The 27,556-nt window shown below is 44.5% G+C and overlaps 1 protein-coding gene and 1 long non-coding RNA gene across 7 annotated transcripts in view; one reads left to right on the top strand and one right to left on the bottom strand.

Annotated features, from left to right (window-relative positions):
• Window positions 1-485: 485 nt before the first annotated feature.
• LOC133502210 (uncharacterized) overlaps window positions 486-27,556 on the bottom strand; it is a 186,620-nt gene continuing 159,549 nt past the window's right edge. For 4 of the 6 annotated variants that reach the window (XR_009795396.1, XR_009795395.1, XR_009795393.1 and 1 more), the window contains one exon: window positions 486-726. This is a non-coding gene — a long non-coding RNA (uncharacterized LOC133502210). Of the gene's footprint in view, window positions 727-1,338; window positions 1,466-11,950; window positions 12,007-27,556 lie in introns of those variants that run through there. The other 2 variants (XR_009795397.1, XR_009795398.1) reach the window with 2 other exon arrangements.
• sema3d (sema domain, immunoglobulin domain (Ig), short basic domain, secreted, (semaphorin) 3D) overlaps window positions 13,273-27,556 on the top strand; it is a 52,233-nt gene continuing 37,949 nt past the window's right edge. Inside the window, exon 1 of the mRNA XM_061822746.1 lies at window positions 13,273-13,519. The gene's annotated coding sequence lies outside the window, so the exon portion shown is untranslated. The remainder of the gene's footprint in view (window positions 13,520-27,556) is intronic.

The following is a 27,556-nucleotide window of genomic DNA, read 5'->3' as shown; positions in this document are numbered from 1 at the left end:
TCAATGTAATTTTAAAAGGCGGAATTCCGGAAAAATCACATCTGGTTTGTGTTGCCCGATGTTATAAATCTTTTCAGTAATAGCCAAGAGTAAACTTTTTATGTGAACCTATTTGACCGTTTTTCCACTGCTAACACGGTGTTGTGTTTTTTTTTATGTTTTTCTTTACAAGTCCTGCTGAAGATTTGAAATGGGAGTCACGCTCTTTGACTTCATGAAATTTGTGTCAATTCTTTGAGAATGAAAAGTTGCTGAGAGAAAGGACTCCACTCACGAACAGATCCAACGGTGGAGCAAAGACACTTAGAACAAACAGTGGAGGTTCTGTCAGTGACCGAACGGGCCAAATATGTCTGTCCTATGACGCCATGTCTCCTATCAGGAATGACCGGCTGTTATTTAGGAATCATGTTTTTTTTATTTGTGTTTTTCCACCCAAAAAAAAAACCAGTTTTTTTTTTTTTTTTTAAAGAGTTGACTCGACAAGCAGTGGTGAGTTTATCGTAGAGTCCATCTTGCCTCCATTTATCATGAAGTCCATCTTGGCGGTTTCCCCTTCTCTTTTTTTCCACCCGTGCTCTTTCTGCTCCAGCGAGCGCACTTAAGCGCCGAGGCCAGCGCAACAGGATGCGGGCCGCAATCTACGGAGATCCGTTTAACGTATGCCGAGCGCCGACGCGCCGAAACGCGTAGTCCCGCCGCGTCCCGTCCTCTTCTATAGACGTGCTGTAAAAAAAAAAAAAAAAGTAAGCGCACCGGTTGAGCGGACGCGTGCCTTTTAAAATGGTGCCTGTCCTTTTGGGTTGAACGCTTCTGAAATCTGGTTTTCACTTGACGGGTTGACCGCACTCTGGCTCACAGGAAACAAGGGCAACCGCAATTTATTCAAACTAGTCGACTCCTGATTTCATCTCCCGAAGAGCGCCGTCTCAATGTTTGGGGAAAGTCAGGCGACCTCAGTGGACCACCCCCGTGACTTTCCAGTGAGATTTGCTTCAAAATGACCCAGGAAGACCTTCCTGGCTGTCCCAGCGCGACACTCAAATATCCAAATAGCTCCGCTGCCTGTTTGACGGCCAAAAACTGGATAAGTCCACCACTAAACCTGGATTTTCATGACGTGGTACAAGCGACACAGTTCACAGTGTAGATTTTGCTTTTAATTGCCACGATTGGGTCGCTCAAAACAATACATTAAAAGGGGGAACTGTATCTTCAGATCAGAATCAGGCCTCTTGCAAAATATGGATAAACTCCCAAGTGACCAAGGTGCGCACAACAAAAGGAGTAGCGCAATGTCAATTGAATTTCAGCATAAAATTCTAAAAACATTTTTACATTTCATTCTTTCTGTTGTAGGTCACTGATGGTCTAGTGGTACACACGCCAGACTTTGGTGCAGGCAGCATGGGAGTCTGCTCTTTGCCCGAAGCTGGCTGGGTCTGGCTCCAGCTCTCCTGTGACCCTTGTGAGGATAAATGGCTTGGATAATGGATGGATTATTTCCATTTTATTACACTATATGATAGAGCACTAATTTACAAATGAAAAACACATTCCAATCAATTTTTTTCTTCTTTTTGGGAAGTCTGCACCAGTTTAGGTGGACTCCCAGTTTTTGCAGGGTGAGGGACCAGCCTCGAATGCGACTAGTGAAAATCTGCAGATAACTGATCCCCATCATAATCGTATGACTATTAATGTGGGCAGCACGGTGGATCAGCTAGAAAGCATTGGCCTCACAGGTTCAATCCCGGACCCGCCTGTGTGGAGTTTGCATGTTCTTCCCGTACCTGCGTGGCTTTTCTCTGGGCACTCCGGTTTCCTCCCACATCACAAAAACATGCAAAATTATTTGGACACTCGAAATTGCCCATAGGTATTATTGTGAGTGCGACTGTTTGTCTCTATGTGCCCTGCGATTGGCTGGCAACTAGTTCAAGGTGTACCCCGCCTACTTCCCGTTGACAGCTGGGAGAGACCCTCGTGAGGATAAGTGGGGAAGAAAATGGATAGTCATGGATTTTTTTTTTTTTTTTTTTAAACCCCAAATTCTTGAAGTGGGGACATACTGCCAGTAAGTATTTCCCACCAAAAACAACTTTGGCAGACTTTTACAGTTAACGGTATGGAATAAAGGGAGGACGTAAAAATAAACACACCGTCTCTGTGAAGTGAACACTGAGAAAATCAAGTGCGGTGTGAAAAGGCTTTTCTGCGGTTGGCGAAGAGTCAAGAAAAGTCAGAACCCGGAAGGCTTTGGGGGTTAGGGTTTGGGCTCAAGTGCAAAAGATGACAAAGTCAGAGCTTTTCCAGACCTGGCGATAGACGCGTGCCAAAGCCGCGCACAAGGGAGATCACAAGGCTTGTTTGTTTGTCATATCGCGCGCGATAAAGCCCGCTATCGAGCTGAACGACTCAATAGCGGAAGAGAAGATTGTTACCGTTGGATTGGAATATTTACTTTACGCAGCGACGGCAGCTGGTGGAGGCGGGAGAGGCCGTTGCGATAAAACCACACAGCTGCCCTTCATCAACACGCACACACATCCGAGTGGACATGGGAGGAGGTTGCTAACTGTGTTCAAAGTTCTCCTGCGGGTCCCAATTAACACGTCGCCCTCCCGTGGAGCTTCTCGGACCTCCTTCAGAAGCGCCGTCGACGTTATCAAGATGAGATCCGCGTCGTGTTTATTTCAGCAGAGAGGAATGCGAGGGCCGGTCAAGAGTCCCAGACAGACGTCGGCGCAACTATTTCGCCCGCGCGTTCTGCCAAAAGAAACGAACGCAAAGGAAGGGAGCAGCAGGAAAGCGGCTTCAAGACGGCGGCATCTTTTCTGGACTGTGAAAATCAAATTCATTCGTTTGCAGAACTTCAACATGTGGATGAAGCAGCTTTTTTCTTTTTTTTGGGGAGGGGGTGGGGGTTGCATTTTTCTTAAAATAACATTCAATTTTAAAGTGAGCACAAGATAAGAGAGCAGTCCATTTCCTCAAGCAGACGCTCCCTCCTCTCCACGCCCGTTATTGGTTCTTTCCTCCCGACTCCTGCAAGCCGCAGATTAGGGAAAGTGGCCCGTCTTCACTTGTGGGATTACCTGGCCATTTAATGACATTTTAATCACATTCTCACACTCTCTAACACCCATAGTCTTCATGTCCTCCCTCACTACATCCATCAACCTTCTCTTTGGTCTTCCTGTCGCTCTTTTGCCCGGCAGCTCCGTCCTCAGCACCCTTCGACCAATATACTCACTCTCTCACCTCTGGACATGACCAAACCATCGAAGTCATCCAATTTTGGCTGTCCCTCTAACGCGCTCATTTCTAATCCAATCCAACCAGTTCACACCGAGCGAGAACCTCAACATCTTCATTTCTGCCACCTCCAGTTCTGCTTCCTGCCACCATCTCTAATCCGTACATCATGGCCGGCCTCACCACTGTTCTATAAACTTTGCCCTTCATCCTAGCGGATACTCTTCTGTCACATAACACACCAGACACCTTCCGCCAGCTGTTCTACCCCGCTGGGACAGGTTTCTTCACTTCCTTACCACACTCACCATTGCTCTGGATTGTTGACCCCAAGTATTTGAAGTTGTCCAGCCTCGCTATCTCTTCTCCCTGGAGCTTCACTCTTCCCCCACCGCCCATCTACTCTGTTTTACTTCGGCTAATCTTCATTCCTCTCCTTTCCAGTGCATGCCTCCATCTTTCTAATTGTTCCTTTGCCTGCTCCCTGCTTTCACTCCATATCACAATATCATCTGTGAAAATCATGATCCAAGGGGATTCCAGTCTAACCTCATCTGTCCTGCCTATCCATTACTAACGCAAACAGGAAGGGGCTCAGTGCGGATCCCTGATGCAGTCCCACCTCCACCTTAAATTCTTCTGTCACACCTATGGCACATTTCACCGCTGCACTATTCTAACATATTCCTCCGCCACACCAAATGTTGTGAACTGATACATAAAAAAATGATCAATTAGCTAATGATAATAACAACATTTAAGGCAATTTTCACAACGTATGGAGTACAAAATACTGCAGTTGAAAGATCTACTTAAATACAGCAATAAAGTATTTGTACTCGGTAACTGGCCACCGGTGATTGTGTGAGTTTTGTGGCGTATGCTAATATTAGGAAGCAGCAACGTGAGAGAGTGAGCAGAGCTGTAAATAAATAAATGATCACACGCTCAGAGAGTCGTCCATCGCTAACAAAGCCAAAGACGTGATAAATAAACATGCACAGCGTCCCCTCCGCGCTTGCATGTTTACTCCCAAATGGGCCTTTTTGTTTATGCGCATTTAATTGGACTGTGTGGCTTTTGCGGTGGCCGCGGTTTGCTGACGTTCGTATTTGCTGTCGTCGTTTTGCCGAGGTCCGACTGCTATGCCCCGATATGGATTTATGTACTACATTTTGTTTGTTATGAAGTGAACGTTTAGTTTGGGGGATAATGATCAGTTTAATCCAGATTTGAAACATTTGTGTGAATATGCGAAGATGGATGCAGTTCTGACACGATGTTGCGGAATGCTTATTATTTGTGCATGTCCGCAGAACGTTTGTCGGGTTGACACAATTCAAGAGAAGAAAAAGGATTGTAATTATGACAGTTTTCCACCCCCTCGTCTTTTGGAAATAATAAATACATTCAAATACACGCATACATATTTCATCTTTTGCCCTGCCACTGACTGGCGTCCAGTTACAGTGAAGAAAATAAGTATTTGAACACCCTGCTATATTGCAAGTTCTCCCACTTTGAAATCATGGAGGGGAGGGGTCTGAAATTTTCATTGTAGGTGCGTGTCCACTGTGAAAGAGATAATCTAAAAAGAAAAATCCAGAAATCACAAGGTATGATTTTTTAAAATAATTGATTTGTGTGCTACACAACATGACAATGACCCAAAGGACACACCCGGGAAAACCAAGGAGTGGCTCCGTAAGAAGCATATCAAGGTTCTGACGTGGCCTAGCCAGTCTCTAGACTTAAACCCAATAGAAAATCTTTGGAGGGAGGTGAAACTCCGTGTTTCTCTACAACTGTCTGATCTAGAGAAAATCTGTGCGGAGGAGTGGGCCAAAATCCCTCCTGCAGTGTGTGCAAACCTGGTGAACAGCTACAGGAAACGTTTGACCTCGGTAATTGCAAAGAATGGCTACTTACCAAATATTAACATTGGTTTTCTCAGGTGTTATCATACATTTTTGCAGCTGTATCACACAAAAAAATCATACATTGTGATTTCTGGATTTTTCTTTTCAGATTATCTGTCTCACAGTGGACATGCCCCTACGATGAAAATTTCAGACCCCTCCATGATTTCTAAGTGGGAGAACTTGCAATATAGCACGGTGTTCAAATACTTATTTTCTTCACTGTACCTGGGATAGGCTGGCTCCAGCATTACCGCGACCTTTGTGAGGATGAGCGGCTGGCAAAAAGGATGGATGTATATTTCAGCTTTATTATTGTGATATGATTCTTTGAAGAAAAAAAAAATATGACTACACTTTTAATACTCCTCAATATACATACATTTTACATCAGTGTTTTTCGTCCTCAACGTTACAATTGTTTTTATGGTAAAATTGTGACTTTATTGTTAAATACTTCTTATAGATAATACAAATTTTCTTCCTGAGAAAAACATGACATGACTCCGACAAAAGTGCTCCTGAGCTTGAAATATTTACATTAAAACTGCTACATTTACAATGGAGCATTTATTGACAGTCCAGTGTAAATATCAGGGGATGCGGTTTTACCCCATTCACGTACCGTACTCATTTCCTGGCTTTGTGTAGTTTACTGGTGTCGTGAGGGATCTGGTAAATAACAGGCGTTTATTGTCGCTCTTTTAGTCTACTTGAGATAAGGCCCGTGATCGCTTGCGTGAACTTGACAAATGGCCGCTTCAGCTTGCGCCTGTTAGGTGGCATTGCGTGCAATCAAGATCAACAAATGAGCGCTAAGCTACAGCGCCATTAAAAACCTCGCAAAGCGCGTGCGGGAGCTGCCTGGGCGAGCGAGCCGGCTCTTTCGCTCGAGATTTTTCCTGATTGCAGCCTGAAATGACTTACAGATTCGACTGCATGCTCGCATACACAAGCATACACGCTGACCTGCTGTCGCCGCGCGAGTGTTTATATGAAAAAAAAAAAAACAAACCCAAAAAACGAGTTATAAACCCCCAAAAGACAGTCGGGCTTCTAATAAAAGCGCATCAGAGCGCTTGCACCTCATTTTACAAAGCCAAACGGAGACTAGAAATGTACCCTCTGCCTTGTATTAACTGACAGCGTGCGAGCTACGACACAAACATTCAGAAGTAGTGAAAGTTTTGCCAATATGACGTGTTAATCCCTCCAACAGGGAAAGTATTTGGCCGGCCGCCTGATCCTTTACCAAGCAGCTCTCCTCCAGCGGTGCTAATTGCTCTCTTATGCGAGTCACGTGAAAACCAACGAGTGCGATATTTGTGTTTGGCACTGTGTCCGATCTCATTTATGCAGGACTGACGAAGGCTGAGGAACAAAGTGCTGCTTCCACGAGTGAAAACAGAAGTGATGTTTCCTCTTCTATTATGGGTTCTCGTGACGGTAGCCATCATTGTAATGTTAGTAGTGTTAGCGCAGATTAGCCTTAGTTAATGGTTAGTGTGGCGGAGAAATATGTTAGAATAGTACAGGACATGTATGAGGGCATCAGAACAGCGATAAGATGTGCCGTAGGTGTGACAGAAGAATTTAAGGTGGAGGTGGGACTACATCAGGGATCCGCTCTCAGCCCCTTCCCGTTTGCGGTAGTAATGGATAGGCTGACAGATGAGGTTAGACTGGAATCCCCTTGGATCATGATTTTCACAGATGATATCGTGATATGCAATGAAAGCAGGGAACAGGCGGAGGAACAATTAGAAAGATGGAGGCACGCACTGGAAAGGAGAGGAATGAAGATTAGCCGAAGCAAAACAGAATATATGCGCGTGAATGAGAGGGGCGGAGGAGGAGGAGTGAAGCTCCAGGGAGAAGAGATAGCGAGGGTGGACGACTTCCAATACTTGAGGTTAACAATACAGAATGTGTGGTAAGGGGTCCAAGCGGGGTGGAACAGTTGGCGGAAGGTGTCTGGTGTTCTATGTGACAGAAGAGTCTCTGCTAGGATGAAGGGGAAAGTCTACAAAACAGTGGTGACGCCGGCCATGATGTACGGATGAGAGATGGTGGAACTCAAGAAACAACAGGAAGCAGAACTGGAGGTGGCAGAAATGAAGCTGTTGACGTTCTCGCTCGGAGTGAGCAGCTTGGATAGGATTAGAGGCGAACTCATTAGAGGGAGAGCCAAAGTTGGATGTTTTGGAGACAAGGTTCGAGGGAGCAGACTTCGGTGGTTTGGACGTGTCCAGAGGCGAGAGAGTATATTGGTACAAGGGTTCTGAGGATGGAGCTAACGGGACAAGCCGAAAGAAAAAGAAGACGAAGAATGGTTAGTGAACAGAATGGCTTGTATTTGTCCATTTGTCGGGTGAGCGCACCTGGGCCTTGCTGCCGAATCGGTGTCAATTGCATCCTCAGGAAATAAAATGAAACTCATGCTCGCGAGCTAGCCGTAGCCAACCAACCGTTTGCCCGAGTGATTGCACAAAATAGTCGTAAAACATGCAACAGTCATTGAGAAAATAATTACTCAAGCATACAATGGCGGCACGGCAGAGCTCACGAATGAGGTAATTCGTCGGATTGGCAAATTCAGGTATTCCAGCCAATCCCAAAATATTAATAAAATGCCAGATATGATCGGTGGAAAGTATTTCGATTAAATCATACAGACACATTATTGGAGACTCCTGGAAATGGCTTTCAAATATGAAAAAAAAAAAGCACAATATTTCCTTTGTAGCGTGCCAGACAAAAACAGGCAGCTTTGTCCCTCACTTTTTCCCATGTGGATGAAGCTCAAGGAGGGTTAATTGGATGAAAGAACCCCACGCTGGGCTGTCACAGACCTCTTACTCCGGATCTTAAAACCAGTTGACAGCTGCTTTGGGAACAAGTCTCCCCGAGACCCGCAAACATCCCTCAATTAATTTACAACCGCAACCACAACAATCTACAAGCCTCGCACGATATAATGAGATCCAACGCAAGGGCCCTATTATCCTTTTAGACGGAGATGCGGCTAAATTAAAAGTATCTGTGCCGGGCCGGAACATCTGGTATTCATCTGGCTTTTGCCTTTTTACACAACAGGAGAAAGAACTGTCATCCCGCCATCGCATCACGAGGTCAGCGCAACGGAGAAAAACATTTGTCATGACAACTGCTCTCAACACAACTGGAAGGGACGAGTGAGTGCCAAGTGTGAAATGTACCACACAACCCAATCCACTATCCCCCCCCCCAACACATATACACACACATAGGTGACATATGATACTACGTCCAAATGCAAAATATTAACTATTTCGCCGACAGCAGTTTTGAAGCATGGCTCATCATATTGCCAGTTGTTTTTCAAAATTTTAACTGAATTTTAACTCGAAAACCCCATTATATTGTGCGCAATATTGTCTACGACGATTAAAACCACCTAGACTCTCTTTTTCCATGAGAAAAAAAAAATCTTCTAGCTTTTTTTGTTCATTGGTAATCGACATTAAATCACGTGTTGGTTCCCGCCGCAAAAGTGACCACAGGAGAAGAAAAAACGAGCATTTTCTTGAAAAAAAAAAAAAAGTGACTTTAATGCTCCTAATTTTTATTTTTTGTGAAACCTCAAACTATAAAACAACAAAACCAAGACTGAGAAAGGGATTTTGACAGGAAATTTTATTTTTTTTACAGCTATCCAACTAAGACACGCTGACTGACCGCAAGGCTCGAGTTGAAACTGTTTTAACATGAATTTTAATAATTCACTCAGTAAACATCATCTATTCTCACGATCGCGCCACACACTTCAAACTACCCACCGCAATAGACGCTCAGTTAATCCATCCATCCATTTTATTTGCCGATTATCCTCACGGAGGGTCGCGGGGAGTGCTGGAGCCTATCCGAGCTGTCAAACGGGGCAAGATGCGGGGTACACCCTGAACTGGTCACCAGCCAGTCGCAGGGCACAGAGAGACAAACAGCCAGACTCACAATCACACTTAGGGGAAACCTAGAGTGTCCAATTAATGTTGCATGTTTTTGGGATGTGGGAGGCAACCGGAGGGGCCGGAGAAAACATGCAAACTCCACAAAGGCGGGACCGGATCGAACTCGGGTCCTCCGAACTGTGAGGTTAAAGCTTTACCAGCTGATCCAACATGCCGCCTCGCTCAGTTAATACCATCCATGTTTTGTTTGCTTATGAGTTGCTTAAACTGTTACCGTTTTGGAATTTTTCTCCCTCTAAAGTGAGGTGACGAGCCAAGATTGACCGTCTACTCTTTGTCTTCCACCCAAAAGCTATGCTGATCCCAATTCGCTGCCGCCGTCGACAGGGATCTGATACGCTTTCCAGTGGTTTGCAAACGGGAATTTCACAAAGAAACTAAGCGGGACCCTCTTTCATGGCTGCCCGTTGAAAATCATATTCCGCCTTTGATGTTGTACATTGACGGCTGTGAATGAGTTCATTTGTTTGAAAAACAAAACAAATCCAGTGTCAGGGAGTGTAAGAATGTCATCACATCACCACTTCCGTACTGTATTTTGGGGATTTATTTGAGCAGTGATCGTGCACGGTGGCACAAATCCAGGCAATATTCCAACAGAGAACGCTGGACACACCCACGTTTATTTCCCCTCACATATATATGCGTCATCCGCGCTGTTCATCACTCAGATTTATTGCATGTGTGTGTGCTGTTCCAGGGGAAGTCCACACCCCCGTCTAAATCGCCCAGCTGGGAGGGAGGACTCTGTTTTAACCCGTCAACCCGTAACCTCCTCCCCTGAGGTCGCGCAACTGTAAAATGACCGAAACCCACAATGGCTTCTTCCCGCTTCAAAGTGCATTGTCGGGCATTCAAAAAGCAATGAAGTCCAAAACTCTGGCTCGCTATTAACAGCACCCCTGTGTGTACTTTGCTCTTTGAAACTTCCACAACTTGTGCCAGATTGAGGGGGGGGAAAAAAAAACAAAAAAAAAAAAACCCATAACATCTGTGTGTGTTCATGTACCAGGCGGGCCAATGAAATCAATTTTTATTTAGAAATCCGCCAGGGGACAAAGGCCGCACACTCCTGTCTGGGAGACGTCAGGCCGGGTTGCCCCACCCTGCAGAAGGAAAACGGACGTTTCCAAGGGAGATAGCGAGGCGTCGTTCGGGGTTGCGGGACGCTTCGGACTTGGAAACGCAACATGAGAATTCAGAATTTATACAAAGGCAAAGGGGAAAAACAGGACTAAATTGAAGGTTGGCTCTTCGTAGAGAAATCGGGGAAAGTATATTTTTGCAAATTTCCGACTATTCAAAGTGACTTATTGACATGAAACATGGCAGAAAAATTATAGTTACTGCACACATGTTCCGATGTCGGAATTTCAGCCTCTCAGACTTCCACTTGGGAACAGAAGTTGGAAAGGGACAACAAGAGACTGTCTCGGTCTGTGTTTGCAAAAATGTGTTGCCGTTTGGAATAGACCAGCACGTGAAATGAAATTATTATTGATACAGAACTAGAATCTCTACGAGAAAGAAAGTGGATGGGGCGCTCCACAGGTGTTCCACCGTCAGCGTGGTCGGTTTTTGAGCACAGTTGAGGAGATGATGTGTGCTACTCTGCTGGAGCCTATCCCAGCTGTCAAAGTGCAGGGGGCGGGGGACGCCCTGAACTGGTCGCCAGGGCACATGGAGACAAACGGCCGCACTCACAATCACACCCAGGGGCGATTTAGAGTGTCCAATTCATGTTGCATGTTTTTGGGATGCGGGAGGAAACCGGACCGCCCGGAGGAAACTCACGCAGGCAGGGTCTGGGATTGAACCCGGTTTCTCAGAACTGCGAGGCCAGCACATTCCAGCTGAGGCACGGTGCCGCCGACATGAAACGTGGAAGAAATTATATTTACTGTACACACGTTCCGGTGTCGGGATTTCAGACTCTCAGACCTCCATTTGGAAAAAGAAGTCGGGAAAAGGGACAAGAACAGGCCGTCTCGGTCTGCGCTTGCAAAAATTTGATGCTCTTTGGAATGGAACCGGCACGTGAATGCAAATTATTATTAATAGAGAACTTGAATGTCGTCTGTGAAAGTGTAGTTGAGCGTAATCCTGACTAAAAGAACCAGATTTCAGGGAGCACAGTGACACCTTGATTTAAGAGTGCACCAAGTTAGTTTTTTGAGTTATAAACCATGCTTTTTTTTTTTTTGTTTTTGTCAAATTTTGAGGTATGACCAAGTGAAAGAAATAAGATCAAAACATCTAAAGTACAGCAATGCTCTCTCACTAAGCTATGTTGCATGTGACACATTGCCCCTCATTTTACCTTTAAAAAAAAAAAAAAATCTGTTAATTATAAATATGCATAATTCAAGTTCAGGTAAACATTTCCTTGACGGAAAAAAAAAAAGAAATTGTTGATATCGTGAGAATAAGTTAAAATGACACTCAATTATGCTATTAGGCTAAGATTTTAGAGCATTTCCAAATGTCCACAGTTTGACTTCCAACTGGTTTCTCCCAGATGTTTTTCACCGCTTTTCAACCATATCGTGAATGTGATCACACCTACCAAATTCCCGTCTGTAAATGAAACTAACGTTCGGGAGGAAGCGTTTTTACTAATGCGTACTTTACTTGCAACCACGTCCTTGGATGCATGAAAGTCTGCCACATGTGCTTCATCGTCAAGTCGGCCTTTGATCGTTGAGTAAATCATTTGGAAAACATGATCCACAAAATTCATATCTGTAATATTGCTGTTTTCCACTCGCCTTTGAAGGAAGAAACCGGAGCTGGAACTGGAGCTCATACTCAGGTTGCGTCTGGAATGGCAAGTTGGAAAAATGGAGATGGACCCCATGGGAGTTAATTTTTTGCTCACTCATAACTTATTCAGCTATTCATGGAACAAAACCTCAACAAACTGGCACCATTTGAAGTTTTCCAGAAAAATTTCCAAAGAATAGGCCTCTAAAATAAAAAAAATTACAAAAAATTGAGCAGTCTTTATTTTTGAAGTCATGATAATCTTGTGAGACTTCAGAAGGTCTTTGGGGATTTCATCAAATCCCGCGATTCTTTAGTAAATCTCGGGAAAATATTGAGAGACTTTAAATAATTCAGAAACTCTTCAGAGATTTAAACAAATCTGTTAAGATTCTTGAAAATCTGTGGAGACTGCAGCAAATCTTGTAAAGTTTCAGAAAATCCCATAAATCTTCAGAGAATATTGTGATATTTCAACATATCTGGTCAGACTTCAGCAAATCTTGAGAGATTTTGGCAGATATCGCGAGACCAGGAAATTTCGTGAGAAGGAAAGCTTGGGGAGTTCATTAAGTCTTCCAGCAAATCCTCCAGCAAGAAAGTGTAGCAAATCTTGTGAGATGCCCCAAAAAATTTAGGAAATTGCAACAAGTCTTCTGAGACTTCAGAATCTCTCGTGAGACTTCGGAGAATACAGTTTTGTGAGTTTACAGCACAGCTTGTGAGATTTCAGAAACTCTCGTGAGACTTCAACAAATACTGTGAGATTTTGGCACATATTGTGAGACTTAGGGAACTTTACAAAGTTACAAGAAACTTTAAAGAATGTTTGAAGGTTAGTAAAATCCTATGAGTTTCCATCAAATCTTGTGAGTCTTCAGAGTTTTGAGAGACTTCAGAAAATAGTGTCTAAAGAGTTCATTACGAGTGTTAATTAAATGTTGTAGAGTACATAAAATCCCTGTGAGATTCCAACAAATCTTGTGAGACTTCAGCAAATCTCACGAGACCTTACAAAATATTGTAGAGAGATCGCGGTAAATACTGAGAGACTCGAGAAAATTTTTTGAGGCTACAAAAAAAATCTTACAAGAATGAACCTTTGCGAGATTCCGGGAATCTGGTGGGAATATATTTTTTTTTATGAAGAACACAACAAAAAATCTTCTAAGTGTTTTTTTGTTGGACTGGAAAAGATTATCTATTCATCTTCCTCCGGACAGATGCTGCGGGGCCCCTCCCACTGAGTTTAGGGGCCCAATTAAAAGTGAGTGGTCTGTCCCTCAAGGGGCGAGCCTGCAGTCCAACACACACATGCAAACACACGCTCGGAGTGCACCGAGAGTTCAAGAGCGCTCGATTCGAGGGGAGTGGACGCATTTCGCGGAAAATTGCTCGCCGTATCAGGCGGCATCGCTTGCGCAGATTTGGAGTCGAGAGGAAGGAGCGTCGACTGCGGCTGCTGCCGTTTTTTTTTTTTTTTTTTTCGCGGGTAGGGGAGCGAGCAAAGAGCCGAGGGGCGTTCAGGTGTGACACGGACGGGCGCGAAAGAGGCAATCTCCAGCGCAGGTAAGACGCAAGCTTGATGCCGTTCGAACGCAAGTGCAGTTGGAGAAATAAGTACGTTTTACTGCAAATTATTGTTTTTCCCCCACAAGCTTAGAATAAAGTAATTCGCTTGCCTTCCTATCTAGCATGACTTTTTATAATAAACACCTTGAACTGTTTCTACCAACTATTAAAGAATCAAATATGACTGCATGAAGATTAATTTTTTTTTCATCACCAATGGTTATTTGTAAACAATTCCCGTGCGTTTCTTTATGTTTTGGATGAATGTTATTGTTTTCATCAGGAACTCAACAGATACATTTTTGTGTGCGTTTTTATGCGTATAATCTAAATGTGCTTTGTACTTTTTATCAGAAACTCACTAACAACAAAAACCATTTTTTTTCTGTGTGTTTGGGATACTTTTTTAAAATTTTTTTTACTCATGTGATTGAGAATTCAACAACAAACACTTTTGGAAAAAAAAAAAGTGTTATTTCTCAATTTCCATGAGAAAACAAGCACAGGTCCGACTCATACGACCCTAGAATCGTAAAACACGTTTAATCAAAATTCTTTTCAGGAAGCTTTCCAGTCGGAAAAATAATGAGGAATTTCAAACTCAAATTCATAACCCTGAATACAATTTGAAAAGTTGAAAATAATTCAAATTCACGTCAATATGTCCAGTTTGATATCTTGAGAAATTGTAATGTGCTTTGTATCCAAAAAGTCAAGGGGAAACACTTGTGATGTTTTAGTTAGAATATCCATTTTGTTTGACGCTTATCCTCACGAGGGTCCCGGAACGTGCCGGAGCCTATCCCAGCTGTCAACGGGCAGGAGGCGGGGTACACCTTGAACTGGTCACCGGCCAATCACAGGGTACATACAGACAATCAATCACAATCGCACCTAGGGGCAATTTTAGAGTGTCCAATTAATGTTGCATGTTTTTGGGATGTGGGAGGAAACCGGAGTCCCCACCCGGCGAAAACCCACGCAGGCACGGGGAGAACATGCAAACTCCACACAGGCGGGGCCGGGATTGAACCCGGGACCTCAGAACTGTGAGGCCAACGCTTTACCAGTTGATCCACCGTGCCGCCTTAGTTAGAATAGAATTTGAGTTGAAGAGTTTCTCCATACCAGGATATTAAGTACAATCTACCCCCACCCCCAAAATTGGTAAATACCAAAACTAAATACAGTACCTGTCGGGTGCTGGTCTAATATATTTGTTATACACAAAATAGCTGCCTTTAAGGCTCATTAATTCACATTTTATTTACTTTATCCACCATGTTAGAAGAACGGTAACCCACCAGGGGGCGCCGCTTAACTTTAAAATTAACGAAGAAGAAGAATTAAATGAGACAATGTTTTGGGGTAATATTTGACGACAGAACACACAAACGGTGGCATATGGATACTCCCTTCCTACCCCCCCCCCAAAAAAAAAAAAAAAACCAACACATTGAATCCGGCATCTTCCAATTATGTATAAAAGTCCCAAACATATCTGCCGATGCAACTAGAAGCATAAAAACTAATTTTATTTACATAGAAAGCACAGACCATTCAATAAGATGTAAATATGCTGCAATTGTAGTATGACCATTATTAAATAAAGAGAATAAGTATAGCTGGAGGCCTGTGCGATAAAGTTTACCCTCATTAAATTCAAAAGGCCCACTCCAAATAAACACAATGTTTAATACTGTTATTATTTGTGTATTATTTATTATCACGACGAGCACAGAAACAGGGGCTTGGACCTGCATTGTAAATGCAGTCTGCTGTCTCGCATAAATTTTTAATATTCTTTATCACACTGCGCGGAGTTAAGTGTCAAAATACTTTGAGAAGTCTGTTAAGTTTCATTTTTAGTCCCTTTTACTTTTTTTATTGGGCTTTTCTGTACTGGTGAACGGAAGCACGCAAGTAAGAATTTCACTCTGCACCTGACAATAAACAGCCCGAATCTTGAAGTGACAGCACGTTTGGATTTTGTTTTTGCTTTTTTTTTTTTTTTTTTTTTTACGATCATCCGCCTTTCATCCGCCGGCAAAATACTGCTTACAGTCAAAATGTGTCAAACATTGTGCGCGCGTTGAATATTTACAACGCAGTAGCGCACAAAGGCAAAAAAAAAGAGACAGTTTTGTGGCTTTTGTCTGAAGGCCCCGCTCTCCGCTGGCTTCACTTTCGAGCTTTTCTGCAACTCCCTTAAGAGGACCTTGAGGACGAGGGCGGGGGTTGTCGGGGGATTGGGAGGGGTGGAGGTGGGGGGGGGGGGGGGGTCAGAATGTGAATTTCCAAAGCTACGTTTGAGGTTTTTCCAAGACAAAGACGCTTCCAAAAATGACATCATCGCCGGGGTCGTCCCCGCATGGCGCCCGCGTACTCTAAAATGAGGACGTGTTGACAGGTAACAACACGCTCCGTCCTAATCCACTTTCTATTAAAGGTCTGGTATGGGAAAGAGGAGCCGGGTCTTGTCATAAGCGATTACGGTTCCTTCAGTTTGGCCCACGGCGCATTTCTGCTGGGCTTCGACGCGACCGCGGCGTCCCGGGTGTCTAGCCTCGTTGTGAGCATGGGCACATGTACGCCAATTGTGAAGTTTGCGGAGTCCACGGTGATGAGGTGCCGATTGCTCGCGGGCAGACTTTCGGTCTCGGTTGCGCTGGCCCAGTCCTCTGGAAATAAGAGTTCAGGATGCACCTTTCTGAGGCCACATCCAAAAAAATAGATCTATTTTTTTCCTCCCCAAGTGGGGTTAAAACTACCACATTTCCCCTGGTGAAAACATTCACAGGATGTGAAGCACTGTATAATCCTCAAACACAGATATGGAAAAGTTATTAACAATCACAACAAAGGTGGATGAGAAACAGAGGACTCTGGGAGGGAAAAGATGATTCCGGATCTTTCACGTGATCACAGACCACCGCAAAATTTCCTTCAACAGTTTATATCATAATACGAATTCAAAGTGCGAGACACGGCTGCAACGATGAATCAAATCACTTGAATGATCTGATTGACAAAAACTTGCAAAGCAACATTTCTCTATACACACTCATAGTCACAAAAACGAGAGTGGAACCTGAGAGTGACGAACCCTGAGTACACGAGCGCAAAAACAATATCCGCACCTCACATACAGAATGTACGAGTATCTCATAATGCAAAATCCATTATTGCCATGTCTTTAAACTGCATAATTTGCTTTTCAAATACAGGCATGCACTGGACAGGAGAGGAATGAAGATTAGCCAAAGTAAATCTGAATATATGTGCGTGAATGAGAGGGGCGGAGGGGGAAGAGTGAAGCTCCAGGGAGGAGATATAGCGAGGGTGGACGACTTCAGATTCTTGGGGTCAACAATCCGGAGCAATGGTGAGAGTGGTAAGGAAGTGAAGAAACCTGTCCCAGCGGGGTAGAACAGTTGGCGGAAGGCGTCTGGTGTTCTATGTGACAGAAGAGTATCGGCTAGGATGAAGGGCAAAGTCTATAAAACAGTGGTGAGCACGGTCATGATGTACGGATTAGAGACGACAGGAAGCAGAACTGGAGGTGGCAGAAATGAAGATGTTGAAGTTCTCGCTCGGAGTGAGCAGCTTGGATAGGATTAGAAATGAGCTCATTTGAGGGACAGCCAAAATTGGATGTTTTAGAGACAAGGTTAGAGAGAGCAGACTTCGATGGTTTGGATATGTCCAGATGCTAGGTCCAAGTGGGGGGTGGAACAGTTGGCGGAACGTGTCTGCTGTTCTATGTGACAGGAGAGTCTCCGCTAACAACAGGAAGCAGAACTGGAGGTAGCAGAAACAAAGATGTTGAGGTTCTCCCTCGGAGTTCGCAGGTTGGATAGGATTAGAAATGAGCTCATTAGAGGAACATCTAAAGTTGGATGTTTTGGAGACAAGGTTAGAGAGAGCAGACTTCGATGGTTTGGACATGTCCACAGGCGAGAGAGGGTGAGTATATTGGTAGTAGGGTGCTGAGCATGTAACTGCCAGGATAAGGAGCGAGAGGTAGACCAAAGAGAAGGTTCATGGATGTTGTGAGGGAGGTCACGAGGACAGTTGGGTGTTCGAGAGGAAGATGCACGAGATAGGCTTGGATGAAAAAAGATGATACGCTGTGGCGACCCCTAACAGGACAAGCCGAAAGGAAAAGAAGAAGAATTTGCTTTTCAATTCTATCATATATCCCGAATGACCCCCTCCATGCAAACAATTTCTGTTCCCAAAAAAGTCCCAACCCCAAACCCTTAAAATGCAATGGGCAAACCACACGTAGAACCACCCATTGTGGGTACGACCTCGGACCGAAAGGGACAATAGAAGGAGCCTTTGCTGGTCTCGCTTACGCCGGTCTTGCTGTGTTTTCCTCTGGGCAATGGCCAGACAAGTGAGAGCACTTAGAGATGTCACGTCGCGCTTTCATGGCCGGCTGCTCCCATCTGCCCGCCTCGGGACGGGATTATCTTACGCCCATATGCTCGTACATGCGCGCTCATAGAAATTCAAGCGCGGCGGGTCCGGGCTCGCGGAGCGCCTGGCGTGTGTAGGGTTACTTGTTTTGTTGTCCCGCATGGACAAAGCCCTTTTGGCGTATTCATCCGCGTCTCGGTTACGCGCCGGCGTCTGTGTTTTCGCTACAACTTTGTTTCCACTTTGGGTTGTGATAAACACCAGATCCAGTAACCTTTCATATTTCTATCGGAGCCCGCAGTCGCTGACCCGACACTGTATCACTTTCATATCCAGCCCGGCTCGCATAGACAGAGTTATGGATTAAACAGTCACATTGTACACAATCTTTTTTTTTTTTTTTTTTTTTTTTAACAACGGTGTATGACCAAGACTGGGTGAAGTATTCACTGTTTTCTGATTATAGCATTGTACACAAGTACGGACAATCTGTTCAAATTTGAGCATTTTCACTCGCTTGTGATAAAAGCGGACAGGGGGCCGATTCTCAGATGTTTCTGAAAGATTATTCTGAGCAACACAATCCTGGGCGATTATCTCGTCATATTTCCTCCACAACCTACACGCAAAACCATCAGGGTCGACAATCGTAAACGTCGCACCTGTTCAGTAGTTACGATCGTAAATCCTTAACTGCGTGGTCGAGTGTGGGGTCTCCCACCTTTTACAATTCACTTAAGACGTTCAAAACCGTTTTTCTTGAACAGAGAACGGGAGGAGCGATAACCGGAGATGGGCTGGAGTGTGGAAATTTGCAATTTTATCCGCGTTGGGGGTTCTCAAAACTCCCCCCCCCCCCCCCTCTGTCATAACAAAAGGAATTCAAGTGGAACGTCCTCCCATGGGGGCATTCTTTGATTTTGGACACAGCTTGTCCTGTAAGGTCTTTTCCTTTTTTTTTTTTTTTTTTTTATTTTGATGTAATGAAACAAGTGATGCACAACATTCAGCACCCTGACTGAGCTCTACATATTCCATCCCAAAAATCATTCCATGATCAAACGAGCCTGCGCAATTATGATTTATAGTTTTTAAATGGAAGGTAAAACAGCTGTGGGGGAATTCGAACTTCCCTCACGGTCATGCGCCTTGTTGCACTTTCCGCAGAAAACTGATCGGTGGGCTAATCTACAGCAACGCGTTTCACTCCACGACACATTGCTGGCGACCTCAAAGATACTCCGACATTGACGTGTCCGCATATTGTGTTTATTTGGGCAACGTCGTTTTCATTCACGCTGATTAGCGAAAACCAGACGGCTGCCGTGTCCCGGCGAAGCCGCGCGCAAGTCGCGTTTGAGGTTAGCATGTCAAATAAATGACATTATGCGTGCCGCCTTGATGTTTCAGCCAGAGAAAACCAATCACTGCGGTAGAAAATGAGCTAACGTAGCCATCAATGTTGCCAATTTATTATTTTTTTTTTCTTTGCTCTTTGATGTTGGCGTGGGGTGAAGTTTTGATCTCCATGACCATCACATGCTTCACATTGGCCTTCAAATGGAGGCAGTAAATGGTTGTACAAAGCAAATGTCGGAATAGCGTGTACAAAAACACACGAGTACTTTTTCTAGTACCTGCCTACATGGCATTTTGAAAAATCCTTATCAGTCAGCTTGAGCACTCTACAGGTATGTATTCAGGTTGCTGTAATACTTTATAGAATAGAAATATGGGTATACGTTAGTGTATTAAATCCTAGCATGAGTACACCCTGAACTGGTCACCTGCCAATCAGTCACATTCACAATTACGAGCAATTTAGAGTCTTCACTCAACCTACTACATGTTTTTGGGATGTGCCATACAAGCGAGGCCAGATTTGAACCCGCGCACTCAGCGAGGGTGGACGACTTCAAATAATTGGGGCAATGGTGAGTGTGGTATGGAAGCGAAGAAACGGGTCCAAGCGGGGTGGAACACTTGGCGGAAGGTGTCTGCTGTTCTATGTGCCAGGTGAGTGTCCGCTAGGATGAAGGGCAAAGTTTATAAAACAGTGGCGAGTTCGGCCATGATGTACGGATTAGAGACGGTGGCAGGAAGCCGAACTGGAGGTGGCAGAAATGAAGATGTTGAGGTTCTCGCTCGGTGTGAACTGGTTGGATAGGATTAGAAATGAGCTCATTAAAGGGACAGTCAAAGTTGGATGTTTTGGAGGCTAAGTTCGGGAGAGCAGACTTGGATGGTTTGGACATGTCCAGAGGCAAGAGAGTGAGCAAATTGGTAGGAGAATGGTAAGGATGGAGCTACCAGGGAAGAAAGGGAGAGGGAGACCAAAGAAAAGGTTGATGGATGTTGTCAGGGAGGACTTGAGGACACTTGGCGTTAGAGAGGAAGATGGACGAGATAGGCTTAGGTGGAAAAAGATGAAACGCCGTGGCGACCCTTAACGGGACAAGCCGAAAGGAAAAGAAGATGCTCGGATCTGTGAGGCAGATGGATTTTCTAACCAGCTGTGAACATTTTTTTAAGATATAGTTCCGCACAAGAAGGGCTTTATCCATCTGCCGTAGCACTTTTTGTAGTTAGCATACCAACTACTCATTTTTGATTAGAAACAGCGAGACACACGATCCATCTGTTTTTCCACCTCTCATTCTTCTACGATGTTAAGTTTTTCATTGTATCTTTAGCCTTCAGAAATGAGAGCTGACACCAAGATTAGGTGTAAAACCTTTAACACTTTCTCGTCTATTAGTTTAACTAACGCACTTTAAGATGTTTTTCAGGGAATACAAAAAGCCAATTGTGAAAAGTGACCCCACCTTTCGGGACTGATATCAACCCGTCCCTCGTTACTGAAGGATAGACCAGAAAGGAAAGTTGAAGGCTTCTCATCTCTAGCTTTAAAATGAAAACACCAGTTGTGTGGCCCTGTGGCGGCCTCGTGTTTTCACTGAGACATGAACTCGCAGCGACTCACAGGGGAATTGCATGCTTAAATGCAAGGTTATCTTAAAAAAAAAAAAAAGTGACTGACCATTGCCAAGAAAAACAAAGTACGTCGCAAGAGTTGGCAACAATTACCCGCGTTGTTCCGCCTGCTCGGCGGCCGGGACTGGACAAATAGCCCGGCTAATGCGCCTTGTCATGGCAAAATGGAGGGATTTGATAATGGCGTCCGCCACGGGGCACCTGGGTTGTCGCTAACTGCCTCATTAGTGCTGGTGGTCTGCGTGTGCGAATTCACAAGGCCACATTGCTTCGCTGCCATCTGCGATTTGACAACCTGCGCCGGGAAACATCCTTCAAAAAAGACTTAACTTTTAACGCCCGGGCTACATTTTGGGATCATTATGAACGGACCGAAGGCCGGGGGGGGGCTTGGTTTGTTGATGCTACGGTAAACTAGAGAATGTTGCAACGGGTGGGCGTTCATTTGAAACTTTCCTGTGCAAAACTGGAATGGTTGTCAAGGGCGATGCCAGCTGCTTACTTCAAATGTGATAAACATTAATTCAATGTAGTGTCTTCTTCCTCTTCTTTTTGCGCTTAGTCCCGTTAGGGGTCGCCACAGCGTGTCATCTTTCTCGTGCATCCTTCTCACTGAGACCCTCTGTCCTCATGTCCTCCCTCACATCCATCAACCTTTTCTTTGGTCTTCCTCCCGCTCTTTTGCCTGGCAGCTTCATCCTCAGCACCCTTCTACCAACGTACTCAGTCTCTCGCCTCTGGACATGTTCAAACCATCGAAGTCTGCAGTCTCGAACCTTGTCTCCAGAGCATCGAATTTTGGTTGTTCCTCTAATGAGCCCCTTTCTAATCCTATCAAACTTGCTCATTCCTAGCGAGAACCTCAACATCTTCACTTCTGCTACCTCCAGTTCTGCTTCCTGTTGTTTCTCCAGAGCCACCGTCTCTAATCCTTACATCATAGGCCTCTCCACTGTTTTAGAAACTTTGCCCTTCATCCTAGCCGATACTCTTCTGTCACATAGAACACCAGACACCTTCCGCCAACAGTTCCATAGAACACCAGACACCTTCTGCCAACTGTTCCACCCCGCTTGGACCTGTTTCTTCACTTCCTTACCACACTCTCCATTGCTCTGTATTGTTGACCCAAGTATTTGAAGTCATCCACCCTCGCTATCTCTTCTCCCTGGATCTTCATTAATTTAATGTAGTGCATTGCTACAAAAGAGTTAATGGTGTTGTTTTAACTAATTCACTGAGGTGGGCATTCTCGTCCTCAGTTAGAACCTCTGTTAATTGCATTCATCAATGCGTTTGTGGGGAAGAGGGTCTTGTTCATCTTGTAGATCACAGTAATGACCAAGAGATCTCGACAGATGGCAGTCTTGCATCACTTTGATTTCAACTTTTGAGTTGAAGCTATACAGTAGATGACGGGTGCAGTGTCGGTGCTCATTCGAGATGGATAATATGTGCCTGTACCACGCCTCTCCACCCCTGGAGTCTCCCAAAGTCTCGAGAACCCAAGGACGAACGGTCATCGTGTTGGCTGCCTCCAGTAGCCGAATCCAAAAGACAACTCCCCCGGCTCATGGGACTGACGTTATCGCGACTCCGTTCGGGTTGATGTCACAAGCTCAACGACTATCAGCATCGACTCAACAACAACATCGTCGATAAATGCCCATTGTGTGACGTCGCCCCCCCCCACGATCCGCATCATCTCTTCAATTGTGCTCAAAAACCGACCACACTGACGGAGAAACACCTGTGGTGCGCCCCGGCCGATCTGGCTCAGTTTCTGGACCTTGATACTGAATAATGACGGTCGTACTTGGCTATAACAACAACAATAACAGGGGTGCAGTGTCGATTATGAGGGATAGAAATGAAAAACACATCGGACGGGTTTAGATGCCCGAGTCTGCGTATGAGTCTCACTATATAGCGGTATATGTATTGTACAAACAGACAGATGCGTCGCAGATGGTAGTCGTGATTTTGAGAAACTCAAGTTATACAGTGAGTCAGCGTCGCTCACGGCATGTTCTTCCACTGCTGAGTACTAAAGAATGGAAAAATGTAGAAACAATGTTTCCTGGTGGAAAACAAAGATGAGTCTTTCTTTTGGAATGTTAGGTGGTATTGTTAGGGAAATATTCTGCAGGTCTTGAAAGATTGGTCAAAATGCGCTAAAAGAACTGGAAATATGGGACTGAAATCAAGTGCTTGAAAAACGCCTGGCAGTCAATGAGCTCATCAGCATTCACATGCACAAAAAAAAAAAAAAAAAAAAACACGAAAAACATGTCGACATGTGATGTGCTTTCCCTACATTTGAAATGCAGTTTGACATTTTGAACATTAACCGCTAAATCATCTCGTGAGTCATTCCCAGTTGGGACAATTAAATCATCGGGGCAAATTTCAACCGCCGTTGGAAAAGTAGCTCGAGGCTTTGGAAAAGTCGCTAAATGTATGGCAGCTCTGCATTTAAAAAACAAAACAAAACAAAACATATTTTAGCATTTGACCATTTTTTAATTTCTTGCAAATACTGAAAATTAAAATACATGGACAGTATTCGTATCTTTTGACATTTCTGTTCAGTAGTTTATCGGATTAAACAGCAATTAAACAGCACTGATAAATAGCAAAACCAGAGAAACTGATACTTGTGTGCGTGTTTTTTTTTTTTTTTTTTTTTTTTAGTTGTAGCCGAAGATTGCCACCGTACTTTGCCCATGTACGCATTAAATCTGCCAGGGATGTCGTGAGGTTTGTTTACCCCCGCCCCGCCCCCGCCCGTCTGCAGACCGCCGTGCCAAAGACAACAGGGCGGGTGCGGGGGGGTGGGGGGGGACTCCAGGCCGGGACTGCCAGGAAACACTTGGGTTTGTTTAACTCGCATGGCACACAGAGCTGTGCGCTTCTCTCCCCCTGCTGTCACTCTTCATCTCTTTTATTGACTCGCAAGCTGGATGGACCGCGTCGTTTTCCTGCCAAATTACGTCAGCGAGGCTTTTTGCGCACCTTTGTGCGAGGACCAACGTCTGCTACGAGGCGGCTCCCTGAATTTTTGGGTGACACGGGGTTTATTGAATCAAGTTCGGGTTTGTTGAAATGCCAAGCGATTCTGCCGCAAGTTAACGAAACCTTCCGTGCAATTTGACAAGGCAGAGAGGAAATAGCTAGCACGGCAATTTTAGCCTTCTCCTCTACCTCACGCCATCAACAAAGTTGTTCCGTGAGCTACATTGCAACACCGGCTATTAAGCACATTTCAAAAAAATAGACCCGATGGAAACAAAATAGAAAACAAAATAGTTGACATGTTCACTCACTGAGGGATTTCATTGAGTTTTCTGCTGCTCGGACTAACGGTGCAGACGTGCTCTTAAGGCTGAAATGGATAGCGCTGACGTTAGCAAGCACGCTAGCCATTATGATTTGATAAATTACTCCAAGACAAGCCAACCAAACATTTTCTACATACCTGTGATAAAATCTTCTTTTCAAGCGGCTGCTCCTCCTCGAGGGAGTTTTGCGATCTTCTCTGCACAACTATTTACGACGTACCCTCTATTTACAGGGCCGGCTGGAATCATTTAGATTTTTTGTTTAGATTAAATAGACAAATACATATAATAAACTTTTGGGAGCACATTCGGTGGTTAAACTACAAATACAACAAGTTTAATCATTGATTTCAGATCAGGTCAGCGGTCGTCGCTCGTGTTCTGCGCCCCGAATTTTCCACTAGTCCTTATTGTTTTAAGACATGATGAAAAGGGCCTGTAGGATTTGGGCTTAAAACTCAAATGATTTCTACAACTTCCAGGGCGTATTGCTCAGTATCTAAAGCAATTTAACGATGCGCCTCCATCTAGTGTATTTTCTTCGCGCCAGGGGTGACCAAACTGTATCGGCAGACACTCACGTTCACAGCCATGGACCAATTAGGATTGGTTTTGGAATTTGGGAGGAAACCAAAGATATCCATTTTGTTTTGCCGCTTATCCTCACAAGGCTCACGGGGAGTGCTGGAGCCTATCCCAGCTGTCAACGTGCAGGAGGCGCGGTTCACCCCGAACTGGTTGCCGGCCAATCGCAGGGCACATAGAGACAAACAGCCGCACTCACAATCACACCTAGGGGCAATTTAGAGTATTTAATTAATGTTGCATGTTTTTGGGATGTGGGAGGAAACAGGAGTGCTCGGAGGAAACTCACGCAGGCACAGGGAGAAAATGCAAACTGCACACAGGTGGGTCCCGGGAGCTTAGAACCGTGAGGCCAATGGTTTACCAGCTGATCCACCGTGCCGCCAAAAGAAATCGTTAAAAAAAATAAATACACGCAAGAACAAGGAGGATGCAAAGACTGCATTGAAAGTCAGGGTCAAAATTCAAACTCAGGACAGATGGATGCAGAGAGGGCAAAGGTTAAGCAGCTTTACATGAGAGTCTGGTTGGAAAACTCAGTGGAAAGGGGGTAAGAGCAGGACCGAAGATTCTACCATTCTTCTTACTTTTATTACAGCATTTGTTCACACTAAGTTTGTGCTTCGATCAGCTCTCAAAAACCTGTTACAGAGTTTTAAAATACAAAAATAATACCTTTTTGGACAGTTCCACAATCACTCCTAACATCTTCTTTCATTTGTTCAAAAATGAAACGCCTAAGCCCGTGTTTATGCGAGAATGGGTTTGTCTTAAAAACAATCTTCTATGAGTTTTGGCCCGTTGTCAACATCCTAAAAAATGTTTTGGGGCCACGAAAACTGGATTTGTGTCTTTATTTCAACTTCAAATGTCTAATGAAGTTGCGCTATCACATTAAAAATAGATGGAAGACATTTTTGCATACTGTACATAACACGTAAATATAGAACTTATCCCTCACTATGTTAGGGGATCAGAATGTGCTCCCTTCCTTTTGTTTTCAGGACTCTCATTGGCTAAATACCAGTTGAGAGCCCGCAGATGTTCTTGACAGTGACAAAACAGATTTTTTTGGGGGTTTGTTTTAGTCCGAGTGTACACGAATACAAACAATTTTCGCTGCGACGACGTTTAACTGAAACGCAGCTGTCTATCACACTTACACGAGCACTTTGCTGATCGGCCATCCGTCAAAAAACAGACACCTCACTTTGTCACGCAAACTAAACAGTCTGTGCTCGGTCCGTTACGGTTTATTGCTGCAGATATCATCACACCCCTTGTTCAACGCAAAAAGACTCGGCACGAGCCGAGCCAGGACGTGGTAAATAAATCAAAAGTCAAGCGGGGAATGGACACGCTCGCCAACATGCCGTTGGACATTGTAATCACTGTGTGGGCGTGAATGAATCATTTGCGCGCTGAATGTCATCACCTTTGTAATGAGTTTGGTACAAGAAGACTGGGAAGAACGCTATCAATGACACCAAGCGGTAGCGGCGCGCTTGCTACGCCGCCGCTATTAGTTTGGCTTGACTTTGTGCACGCGGTCACGGAGAGGCTAATTACGTTACAAGAGATGGAGGGCGTGGAGAAATCGGGGAGATGTAGCGGCGGAGGGCTGAAGGGGGGGTTGGGGGGAGGACAAGGGGGATGTTCGAGCTGAAGCTCGTGAAGCACTTCATTGTTTGTCGGGTTAAATTAGTGCTTCAGATGGCTGTCAAATGAGCCGGAACGCAGGCTTGATCAAGCCGGCTGGCGCGTAATTAAATGTGGTAGTTCAATACATTCAATAGATGCAATCTCTTGCGGGAATATATCACCCCCTGGTTGAAGTGGGAAACAATTGCCCTTATGGAGGGTGGCGGTTGAAACGGTGGATGTTGGAAATTCCCAGAGCGGAGGACGAATGATTGAGTCGTAAAATGTGAACGGAGTCGTTTGAAAAACGTCAGGAGGCAGTGACTGGTCAAAAGCTTCTACGTATAACAAACATCACAAGTCAGTCTGTACGTCGATCCAGACTTCCTCAAACCTTGTTGAGTACCAGAGTACGCTCACTTTGACTACATCACTTCATTCAGTCATCGACCTTCACTCTCTACTTTTAAGATCGCCATTGGACGAGTGGCCCCTAAGTCATGCAATTGAGGCCAATCTCAGTTCATCACTGCAAATATTTATGTTTTTTGACATACAGATCACCTTATAAGTGTAATTTCTTAATATCTAACCAACTAACAACCTGGTCCTCCCAAATTGTGTAAAGAAACGATCCCGACATGGCAAAAAAAAACATTTTGTACATACAAAAGCAAGCTACTGTAGTACTTGATCATATCGGTATGGAACTGGTAGATGGTAAGTGTGCTGAGGAGGAGTGACTTCAACTTCTTCTTCTTCTTCTTCTTCTTTTAGCTTGTCCCGTTAGGTTAGGCTAAGCTAGGCTAGGCTAGGCTAGGCTGCGCAGCTTCAACTCGACCAAATACGACTCCAATTTGGGAAATAAGATTACACAGATGATGGTTTTAGTCCAGAGAAGTCGTCACAACATTCGGTACAAATTCAGCAGGATTTATTTATTGTACGGTCAGTTAGTTGTCACCAGTTCGGGAACCGGAGGCTAACTTCCCTGGAGTCTGGACGAGTGACTACAACACATTGCGGAAGTCTTTCAAGATTTGCAAAT

Source organism: Syngnathoides biaculeatus, chromosome 6 (assembly GCF_019802595.1).
Source record: "Syngnathoides biaculeatus isolate LvHL_M chromosome 6, ASM1980259v1, whole genome shotgun sequence".
Lineage (NCBI taxonomy): Eukaryota > Metazoa > Chordata > Actinopteri > Syngnathiformes > Syngnathidae > Syngnathoides > Syngnathoides biaculeatus.
The sequence above is the reverse complement of the archived record's forward strand: the minus strand, read 5'-3'. Positions and strand labels throughout refer to the sequence as shown.